Here is a 12,481-nt window from a genome sequence, read left to right on the forward strand (position 1 = left end):
GCCGCTTTTATAGAGCTTGGCCCTCGGGGCGGGGGGGGACGTCACCTTGGTGGAGGGCGGGAGGCTGAGGGGTGTGGAAGGGGGGGGGCAGCCCTGGACAAACATGGACATACTTGGCATTCTTTCCTGGCTTCCTGACCCCCACTCCAGACATCCCACATTCCTGCCGTCTGAAGAAGGAGGAGGAGGAGGAGGAGGAAGACGAGGAGAAGGAGGAGGAGGCTGGGTTGGCCAAACAACAGCAAGCTCACTCTCTCTAACTCTCGCTCATCTGGAACAGGAAGTCTGCTCAGAGGAGGCCAAGGACCCCACACTGGGAATTCCTCAAGTCTGACTTCACAAACACAAAGCCTATAAATATGAAATTTCAAAAGGGGCGGCCACATGAAAAGGAATAAATGAGAAATGAATGAATGAACAAGAAGCGAGGAAAGGAAAATCATTAGCTGGGTGCTTGGAGAGACATCAAAAAAGGTGGGCTTGGACTGGTGTGGTGTGGTCGCGTCTGGAGGGGGTTTTTGTCGGCCGGCGTCATTCTAAGATCGCCGACGCGTGAATCACAGCGTTCCATCATTGCGACGTACTGACGGGCGGTTTAGGACGTCTGCATTATCGCTCCGCGGTCCCATCAATCAGCGAATGTGACAAATGAGCACCTTTGAAGTCTGTGATGAGGGAATCTGAAGGGGGGGGGGGGGGAATCATATGTTTATCCATTTTTTACAACGTTTAGTCTCATTATGTTGCTGGGTGAGCTGGAGCCTATCCCAGTTGAGTTTGGGGCGAGAGGCAGAGGTAGACCCTGGACTGGTCACAGACAGGGGTGAAAAGGGGGAAAGGTTTGAACCCGGAACCTGCGAGGCAGATGTTACGGACGGTTGTTCACCGTGTTGCCCGCCGAAAAACACTAAAAGGTATTTGTCGATGTTGGTAGCCCATAAAATAATATTAGGCACTGTTGGCACTGGCACCCAAGGCTACTGTATTTTTTATCTTTCAAGACCCACAGAATATTGGGATGAAAACGGCGCCATCTACAGAGACGTGCAAGGCATTACACTGGTTTACAAATCAGAATTTCACAGACAAGCTGAACGAACACACCTGATAAATGTATCGATCGGTGGCAATAAACGGTTGGATTCCAATGACGGAAATAAACGTTCGGGCCAGTTAATGAGTGAAGATGTCTGCGTGAGTGTCTGGGTGTGAGCTGGGGCCGACAGCAGCTTTTGCACCAGTGTGTTTATGCGTATCGTGACTGCGGCTAACTTTTTCTACACGTGAATGCATCACGGCAAGTCAAAAGCCATTAAAAACATTCGCTTCAAAAAACGCGGTGAAGTTATGAAGTTGAAACTTTTCACGACTACTAATAGCTGACTAATGATGTCCCTATGTCCTACTTTAAAATCTGCAAAAATAGTCAAGCCCTGATCACATCTTTTTACGGACTTGCCGCCATTAATGAGTGATCTAGCATTTAAAAAAAAAAAATCCCATTAACATTCCAGCATGTGGACATCTTTTTTTTTGCTTTTTCAAACGTGCGGTCCACTTCAAAAGCGCCGTCAAAGTCTGACATAAAAGAAGTATGTTTGGTACAAGGCGAACCTTTGGACGTTCTGTTTTTCAGCTCGCCCGAGTCAGGACAAATGGCGGCCAGGGACCCATTTAAGTGAAAACGCAGCCGCGGCCCGGCAAGCACGTACAGTAATGTGCGGCCATATTGCCGGGAATAACTCTCCTTGTTCTCCGCTCACCTGCCTAACGAGCTTTTGGTGTGACATGAAAAGGCCGAAAGACCAGGTGCAGCGTGTACCCGGGCCAGGCTTAAGTAGTACTTGAGGAAAAAGGCTAGACAGAAGTTTGTGTATTTTTTTTTCCCGGGTGGCAGGGATCACACACCAGGCTAGACTCTTATGAAAGGCAGGCCTGCTCCACGGCCAGCCAGCCAGCCAGCCAGCCGTCCGGGCCAGCCAGCTAGCACATCGGAAATGAGAGGGGGGGAGAAAAGAACAAACCTGGAGCTGCAGGAATGTGCGAAGAGAGCCAGCAGACAGGCTTGTTACTATTTACAGGAAGCATGCCATATAAGGGCGCCTGCTCTTTTCCTAATAAGGACGAATTCTCCCCTTCTACGCCGGATCGGCACAGTAGGAAGCAACACAAAAGTGTGCGCCCTGTCAATCGTCGTGGCCGCAGGGCTCCCCGCCTGAACTTCAACCCGAGGATATCGGGCGGAAGCAGCTTGACTGGGGAGCCGATTCCGTCGAATAACATGTCAGCTGTTACGTGCAAAGTTCAGCATGTGATAATCTTCTCCCCTTAGAATAACAGATCCGACTTGGAAGATACAGTATGCTGAACATTGTGTTCCTGCCCCATGTATGGAAATTTGAAGGTTTTATAATCACCATAAGATCTATTTAAATTTTGGGGCATGCGAGGTTTCACATTACGCTTAGCAGACGAAATGAATGACATTTTTTTTTGTTTAACCCTTTCGGGGACCGGGGTTACTACAGTGGGCAGCTTATCATGTTATCAGGTTTATCGGAGCATGAAAGGGTTAAATATACTGTACTGTCGATTCAAGGTTTCATATGCCCTAAATTTTAATGGGGTTTTTTTCCTATTTTTTCTAACATGTATTTGTTGCATATTTTGATGCATTTTATGCTTTAGGAAACATTTTTTGGGGGGCTTGGAACGAATTACAGCATTTACATGGAAAACGCGTCTCTACTTATAAACTTTTCTAGTGAAGAAATTTCTTCCAGAACCTCTTAATTTCGTAAGTAGAGGTACCACTGTAGTATTAAAATTCCGACCAAATTCAGAAATTGGTGAGTCAAGTCTGTCGGAGTAATAATACGTAAATGGTGGCAGTCCCGGTCAAATTGCTGATGGCAGCTAACAATTACCGCAAAAAGTTGTTCCCCGAGTCTGGATTGGGTCATGAGCTGGCCCCTGTGACATCACTGCGCTGTCTAAATGTAGCCGGCACCTGTGAAGTCGACAGGTGGTGTCATGCCAGGCAGTTGAAAGGGTCGGGAGGGGGGCGGGGGGGCGTCAGCTCAGTGAGTCGGTTGGCGACGCACTCGAAAAAAGGTGGAAAGTACACCTCTTGTTCCCAGAGCGGGTGCTTCCATCACACCACGCTCGTTGATGTCATCGGTGACGCCGCCGCGACAGAGAGCCCCCTGTGTACTGGCCCGCACATTTCAAAGTGTTGAAGTCACGCCTTCCCACCACAACATGCACACTTTTGAGATCAGCGTGTTCGAGTTTGGTCCCGGGCGATCATGAATGCAACAAAACTGGGGTCTTTAGTTTCGAGGGGTGGGCTATATGTAAATGCAGTGGGCGGGCAGAAATGATGACCTACATTTTTACAAACTGAATTCAACAGTCTATTCTCTTCATTTCATAGGCGCTTTTCAAGTCGGGTGGGCCGTACGGTTTTTTGTAGTTTTTTTTTTTTTTTTGTCCAATCAGATTTCAGCATCAATGTGATGCTAATGTAAAACAAATCCGTCGAGGGTCTTCGCAATCAGTAATGCAGGCTAAAGTCACTTTTAATTACATTTGTTGAATTTGTTTTTAATTTAAAAATCAGATTTTAACCACCGTTTCATGCTTTTCATTAGACATGAAGACCCAACAAAATTGGATAAAAAAATAAGGCTTTTTTAAAAAAAGCACAAAATATTTAATTAGTATGAAGTGGGGCGCCAAACAAGAAATGTGCTCATCTTTGCTCTGTATTTATTTACAAACCATACTGCATTTTTATCTTTCCTTTTTTTGTTTGTTGTTGAACTCATGTTTTCGTATATTAGAATTTTTTTTTTCCCTCACATCGCATAAATGATTCCAGTCCAGCAGAAACCACTGTACTGTCGTATTTTAATCACAAAATGCTCGTTTCGGTCTGTCCCTGCATTGTTATGTTTTTTTTTATGAGCTATTCAATTGGAAATAGCTTGATTACAAATCAAACGGCTCTCTTGGACACTCAAGTGATTGAAGTATATAGCTGTGTAACATTATGTGACCACAAGATTGAACGTCTGGATGTGTTTTAGGCTAGCAAGTGAAAAGAGTGAGGTGAGATCGTTTTCAAGCCGGTTTTCTGAAAAATGCATCATTGTAATGCTTTTCTGTGCAGAAGGAACTGGTCAGACACGAAGGTAAGTGTGTGAGAGTTTAGGAAGATGAAGTCACCACAATTTGTGAAGTGTTAAATGTTTTTTGATCGGTCGGGTGGGGAAAGAGGGGGGGTCGGTGTGACCATACGCTTTGATGTGGACGGCTAGCCACATGTCCTCCGCCACTCCGAAAAGAACACCAGAAAGTCATCAACGTTTACGTGCAGAGACTTGCCTCACAATTACACTAATATGACGTAACGGCGACATCAACTTAAATATTTGACATGTGCAGTCAAGAAGAGCATAATTGATGCGTTATTTCCATTCCTCCCTAAAGGCAAAAAAATTCATAAAAAATGTTGCGACATCAAAACAAGTCCGGTTGTCCTGGAACGAACCGCGCTGGCCCTGAGAGGTTCCACTGTATAAGTCTGACACACGCCCGGTGCCAACGCGTCTCGTTTTATCAGCTCCCAACTACGCTTTGAGCTATATATTACATTAGCGGCGGTTGGCGAGGCCCTCGGAGGAATGTTTCCGCTGTTTCAACGGCACGTTCTCCAAATGGCTTTCTGATATTTTTTTTCCGCGGCTCTGAATCTTCAAAGTTGTAAACAAGATGCTGAAATGTGCCCGGGGGCTTTTTTTTTTTTTTTTAACATGATGACACCAAACACTTGGCTACATAATATTAGTCGAACTGTGCCACTTGTTGCTAGGTGGCCTTTGTAATGGCTGCAGGCTCAAAATAAAGACCCGATGAAGAACAGAGTGCACGTTATGACACAACAGAACCCGAAGAAACACGTTCAAGTCCTGAAATAGTAAAAAAAATAGAACATTTCGCCTGGCATTGGCAAATTTTTGCACACCTCGCGTGTTGTGAATACGGACAGCAATTATTTGGGGTTTCATTGAGTTCATCATCTTGAAATTTCTCAACCATTACGCGGTCAATCATCCTCAAACGGAGACATTTTTCACCGCGAATGTCTTATCGAGACACATTGGTTGAACTGGGGGTAATGATTGTCCACATTGCAAATATTCACTCACTTGGATGAATTCGACAACGGTAAATCCAAGACCGCCTCTTTTCACTTAAGAGCAATCACTATCGCCAACGACATCGTTTCTTAGCTTTAAGCAAAAAAAGAAATCCCCCCCTTCCACCCAAGGCTATGAGGTTGTTTCAAACGCATGAGGTGTTATCCTCTTAGTTATACGTTTAGTTTGACCCTAAACTTCACCCAGAAGTGGCATGAAATGAATTGATCGAGATATGTCACTCGTATCTTGAGGCTAACTACTGATTCCAAACGCTTCCGTTGAGAGTTGACGGGTAAAAGTCAAACAGTCGGTGATGGAAAGTTGGAAGGATGGGGAGTAATAACAGAGGAGGGGAGTTAGGTGGGTAAGGGGGGAGAGCATTGAGTGACTGGTTCGGGTTATAATAATGTTGAGGGGGGCTCAGGGGGTGTTGGTGGGCAGATGAATTGTCAAGATGGAAACGGTGTCTATTTAAAGGCCGGCCGGCTGGAAAAACATCCAGACTGGAAACATGCATGAGACCCCAGCCGCCGTCTTTTTTTTTCCCCCCTTCTTCAGGCTGCGTTTAGAATTACGGCACTTTAATGGGCGGCGATATATTATACACCCCAGAATCTCCATTCTGGCCGGCACATACTTGGAAGCTTGGTCGGATTAATCATTTCATGAAGTACATTTTAAGAGGGGGTGTGATTTTTTTTTTTTGTTGCCAGATAACAAGAGACGGTTGGCAAGCTCTCGATCGGCCAAAATTTTTCTAAAAGCGAGTCATGATGATTTCAATGAACGCGATGGACCCTCGTTGGATTGCTGTTCGCTATTTACCAAACGATTTTATTCACTCACTGCAATGCCCTAGCATATGGGAAAGGAGAGCCACGGTGACCAATCTAATTTTTCACACGTACGGCTCGACGTTTCTGTGGTTTCACCGCTAAATATGTCGCGACCAGCAATGAAGTGTGACATCGCGTGAAGGCAGCGCACAGGTGGACACTCGCAATAGACGCAGAAGGCATGGCAACACACGTAGCCACAACACGAGGGAGGCGTGGGTGGATTAGCTACTAAGGCCCCGCTGGAAACTTCTGCTTTCGTGTTCCCACTGCAGACAGCGGGACGACAATCGCTTCCACTTTCAACATAACGCCTCAGCTGCTGCGCACACGGACGCACCCGTTGTCAGGTGGTCTCCGTCGTGTGGGTCCCGGATGGACTCGCTGCCTGTTCCACTGACCTCTTTCGGGTTTTGCAAGTCCGACGCCGTGTGAAGCGCGGGCTACTTCCTCTTCCGGACCTCACACGAGGCACAAAACCGTCGGAACATCCCGCTGTTTTCAAACTTCCAACGTGCAAAGCGAGGTCACTGTGTCGGTGACCCCGAGTGGGTTTTTCTAAATATAGTCAAGGGTCGATCCCACCCACGTCGCCATGCACAGATGCGCTGTAATCTCCCAAGGGCCGACGCATTCCCTTCAGGGATGGCATTTCCTCCATATGGAATAATGGAAATAGAAATACCGTGGTCTACTGCGGTTCACATTTTATTGGGTTTTTTTTCCAAACATTATTACAGTATACTTAAAGTAATGCCCTTGTATGTGGGAAAGGAGAGCCACAGTTAAACAGTAAAAAGGGAGCATTCTCGTGCCGGGGCTGCTGTCTGCCCCAGACACTAACAGGAAGTCTTGCAGAAGGCACATGTTAATTTTTTTTTATTTTTTTATCATCGCTGTCAGGTAAAAGCCACATATGTCCAAATATGGTTGGTTTCATATTTTTCACAAATAGATAAGATTGGTCTGTCACCATGTCGTCGTGATATTTTTCTGTAATACTAACGAAATGAAGTGGTTAAAATAACTTAAAAAGTGCCCAAAATATCCCTTCCAGGAGCTAAGCTGCATTATGTCGCCTCAAGATTCTCAACTGTTGTCACTCTTGCTATTATTGCAAAGTCGACACCCAATTTATAGAAGAACAATCAAGCGTTATTCTTGTTTAAAAAAAACCTTGCCAGTGTGTTCCATTTGTAAACACAGTTTCAAATGCGTTTGATGAGCCGCCAAACGCATCTTGCTAGCTCTGATGCCCACTAGCCAAAGGCTGAGCTGCGCTCTCTTTATTCCCAGAGTACCTCGTGACCACAGCACAAGTGAGTAACGTTTCCTGATGTTTTTATGATAGTGTATGCCGGAAGTGAAAAATTTGAATACAAATACATTCATTCATTCATTCATTCATCTTCCGAGCCGCTTGATCCTCACGAGGGTCGCGGGGGATGCTGGAGCCTATCCCAGCTGTCTCCGGGCAGTAGGCGGGGGACACCCTGAATCGGTTGCCAGCCAATCGCAGGGCACACGGAGACGAACAACCATCCACGCTCACACTCACACCTAGGGACAATTTAGAGTGTTCAATCAGCCTGCCACGCATGTTTTTGGAATGTGGGAGGAAACCGGAGCACCCGGAGAAAACCCACGCAGGCCCGGGGAGAACATGCAAACTCCACACAGGGAGGCCGGAGCTGGAATCGAACCCGGTACCTCTGCACTGTGAAGCCCACGTGCTAACCACTGGACTACCGGGCCGCCCCTACAAATACATTAATTTCTTAAATTTAGTTCATGTCCACAACACCGAAATTGGGCCCTTGACACACTTTCAGGTCTTGTAAATTGAAAATTACGGATTTAGTCAATAAATCGTGAAAAATAGTTAGGTCGGGTGCGTTTCAGCCGGTCTGTTTTATTCTAAACAGCTGCGCCGGAATGCTTCGGTGCAGAAGGAATTGGTCAGCCACGAAGGTAAGCGTATCCGCATTCATTTCCGCCTATAAAAACTCATTCAGTACCAGCCAATTCTGGACCAAGTCTGAAAAGACGTTTAAAAACGTCTTTGGGAGTGAATGAGTTCAATTGTTTAGTTAGCTCACTCAATTTTTGTTGTTTTTTTTTTTTAATCAATAGTGTCACATGACGCCAAGATTGTTGAGAAAACATTTGGGAAGATGTCAAGTCATCTTAGGTGAACCGAAGGCTGTATTATCCATAGCAGTCAATGGTCGGTTGACTGTACAGACAATCTGTCATTGGTGGGCAACCATTCCAAACCGGTACAAAGTGAGAACCGAGTTCCAACGCCAGCCTTGACTTCATAAGTGAGAGTTTCAACCGCTTTCCTTCATTTCTCTTTGATTCAAACATAACTCAACAAATACAGATGTGTAACTATTTACCGCTGATACGAATTCAGATTGTCTGGCCTTGGCGGTGGTACTTTTAAAACACTTTTCACCAGTGCCAGACCGAGCACCACAAAAACGCGTAGCGAATATTTGCAGTTCAGACTTATCCGAGCGTTTCAAAGCGAATCGACTGGGCCGCCGGTTCGCAGCCTTCACAGCGGCGGCAAATTTACTCAGCTTGCGGCGATCTGAACCACATCCTAGCGCACCGCCGTTTGAAGCAAATACGTATTCCTGCTTTTTGAGGCGGCCGCTTCCCAGCAGGAACGTCGAGTCCTCCCGCCGGCCTCCCTCCTCCCCTCGCCTCTATTAGCCTGGCGCACAACAGCATAGTTGGGCCTAATTAGCTTCCTGTAAGCGCCTTGGATGAAAACACGGCCTTTAATCACTCGCCACTCCTTTTGTCTTAGCCGCTTCCAAAGTCAATGTTGACGCTCAAACCTGATGTTTTCTCGCAGGTGTTTTCTGTCCGTGACGTGCCAACACTTTCACCTTAACATTCCTCAAATATCAAATGTTTTTTTCATCGCAGCTTTCATGTCGCCTTAGCCCGCATCGAGTGTCGGCACTCATACCGGCAACGCCAGGCCAAATTGCCGTTAACATCGACCTCAAAGTGGACGTGCAAATTACTGACAAGCTGGTTTGTGCGCGATTCGACCCGCGCTGCGCACAGAGGAAGTTGCGACCGCAAGTCAGGATGTGTTATTATGAGATCCTGCCAAAGATGGGCAAGGGTACACTCAAGGTTAAAATGTTTAGATTTTCACGTCCAAGGTTGCTCTTGAAGCTTGTAATTATGTTGCCCGATTGCAGCGGTGAGAAGGAATGGAAAGTGACCGGATGACCTTTTTTTCAGAGGATGTTTTTTTTGTTGTTTTTTTTAGGGGTAAGCCAGAGCAGATTAATTGCGTTTGAATAGGCAAAAGCACCACTGAATATATTGTTTGCATTAAAAAAATACGCTGCTCTAACAAATCCCGTTTTGGGTGAACACAAACATGGTCACAATATTATCCAGTGCTGTTTTCTGGATTGTATTATAATTATTTATTTTTTTTAAGGGGTGGGCCAGAACAGATTAATTGCATTCGAAAAAGACAAGGCAGCACTGAATATATTGTTTGCATTTAAAAAAATAAAAGTTTTTTAATTCATTGTTGTGGAAGTCATTCATATGTATTTGTACACGGAATCAACCTGTAACCACCTGACCAGCGTTCCCATGCAAGGTTATAATTGGTTCCAGAAACAGGATGACGTTTTTGGGGGGGATTTTTCCCCTGCATAGTGCCTACAAAAGGACCCCTCCCTGTCTGGGCTTTTCCCTCATGTAAGTGTGAGCTACAAGGCCAAACATTAACGCTCAACCTGAACCGCCACCTCGTGCCGTCCAAGCTACCGCCCTTGTTCGTCCGTGCCTGCGTCAGCTAGCCGGGGGAAGGTCACGGCGGGTCGTTTTGGGGCCCAGACGCGCGTCTCTATCCATTTCTTGACATTGTTCACTCGCGTCAACAAAAAGCCTAAAGCGGCCCCAAAGTTCTCATTTTGGAGGGATTTTTTTTTTTTGCGGACTTGGAAAAAAAAAAATTGTCTGGGCTCTTTTTACTCAATTGTCTTGTATTCTTACATGTCTACATTTTTATTACTGTAGCCATTATTCATGCACACTATTAACAAAAGGCATATAGCGACCACACATCCTCTTTTCTGATCCTCAAAAAGCCTCTGCCAGGATTTTACTCTCTCAAACATGATGTTAGCAACTGTTTGACACTGCATTACAATGAGGTTCCACTAAACCTCCATCGACAAATTATTTTAAACAATATGGCCGCTAGAGTGAATAGTGGTCTACTTCCTGCTCATGAATATCAAACTATATATATAAATTCAACATGACTCATGGTAAAGTGTTCTGCTTCCGAACAGTCAGCTGGAGCGGGACAGTGGAAAAAATAAAAATAATACAGCCATGACGGCGGTCTTCGCAACAACACGGAACGAGACAGAGGGGGGGTTAGGTGGGGGGGTGATGGCGGATTCCTCGGCAAGGTGAGGAGGAAGTGATGACGCAGGACGGCGCCGTCGCTCATCTCACTGTCAAAAGTTTCACACGCCTCTCCGACCTCGAGGGTGCTCACAACATGAGCTAATATGTCGAACGGAGGTGGTAAACGAGCGGCGGGTGACCCGTTTTGTCCATTTGGCGATGTTTGCGCAGCACAAACCTCTACCGAGGACAAACGATCCTAATTTGGATCATCACCAAAATAGCCAAACACCTCCGTTACGATTACTTACATTTGCCACATATCGAAAGATGCTAAACTTGCTCTGCTAGATTAAGTTCCACTGTGGTGATAAGATCTAGCCAAAAATGTTTGCTGACGTACGTTTGGCTCGCCGACTAACCACATACCCATAAAAGGTGGCGATAAAAGTGGTCTATTGGATCATTCACCATCATAGAATACCTGATGTCTGCTAGCATCAATGCTAGTTCCAGTGAGTTCACACATTCAAACGGATGTCTAAAACACGGTCCTGAAGGGCGGCTGTCCTGCCAGTTTTCCCCATCTCTCCCGGCTGCAACACACCTGATTCAAATATAGAAAGGCGGGCCTCCAGGCTCGGAGCTGGACATGCCTGCATTAAAACCTCCGGATATTATATAAATTCTCCATCGTTGCCGTATAGCTCAAGCTCCGTTTTAGCCGTTGCGGTATAAACCCAGTTCTGTGCCAAGAGACCTGAAGCAACCAGCTGCACCTCATACATCCAAATGGCAGAACTTCAGCTTCTTGAGCCGAAGTCCCCAGCATCAAAAATATCACGTTCATGGTATACAATAATGGAAAAGTGCGGGCCCGAGGGTTACGCAACGTAGAGGTGTTGTGTGATGCCATGTGAATACGAGGAATTGTCTGCCTCTGCTGGTGCGGCTCGTTTGAACCGCGAGGTGTTCTGTCACAGCATAGCCTGTCCTCCGGCGGACATGTTCTCAAACTTGTACACTTAAATAATTCACACAAGCCAATTCCCCCACAAGATTCCTAACTGCTTTTCCTCACTAGAAACTCACAAAATCTGACGGTCCCAATGTACAGCACTCAGTGAATAAACTGGATTTACCTGTATATTACAGGTGTAACCAACATGTAACACAGAGCGTAGTTTGGTGGGAAATAACGCCATTGTGAATTTTGAGGGATCTACTTTTCCTCACCCAAAAATTAGTACCGTCTACTTACAAAATTATTTGGTTCTGGAAGAAATTCCTTAACTAGAAAAGTTTGTAAGTAGAGACGCGTTTTCCATGTAAATGCCCTCATCCGTTCCAAGCCCTCCCAAAATTCAACATAAATGTTTTCTAAAGCATAAAACTGCATCCAAATATGGAACAAATACATATTACAATTAGATTATTGCACAATAAATGAGAGTTACGCATAATGGAAAAAAACAATGAATAGAATACAGAATAAAAATGATGGTCATTTAACATTTAACTGCGTCCTCATCGTTTTTTTGCCCTCTTTAGCTCATGTTCTCTCTCAGAAGGGTTTTTTTTCCTGGCGTTTTGTCAAGAACTGATCAGAGGTTGTTTGCTTTTGCATATCTATCAGATATCTATCTGTCTATCTATCTACACAGGGATACATACGGTAGAGGTCCCTCTTAGCCAATGGGAAGTCAGGAAGAGGCTAGGTAATAGCCAATGGCAGAGCCGCTAGAAGTATGTCGCGTTCAGGAAATTCGGAGCTACGAATAGCAACCCATACTGCATTTTGACCTTTCGTATCTTGAAATTTCTTCCATAACAAGAGGCAATATTTTCCTGTTGAGGCGTTTCGCAACTTGAAAATTTCGTATGATGTTCGCAAGTAGAGGTACCACTGTGCATTGTTACAAATAATGCCATCATCTACGTTGCGTATCAGAGCCAGCAGAGACCTTGGTTTACAAAAGTTCAGATGTATGACATTTTGAAATGCTAAACAAAATTGCAAGGCGATATTTTTGT

Source organism: Hippocampus zosterae, chromosome 19 (assembly GCF_025434085.1).
Source record: "Hippocampus zosterae strain Florida chromosome 19, ASM2543408v3, whole genome shotgun sequence".
In the NCBI taxonomy this organism is placed as follows: domain Eukaryota; kingdom Metazoa; phylum Chordata; class Actinopteri; order Syngnathiformes; family Syngnathidae; genus Hippocampus; species Hippocampus zosterae.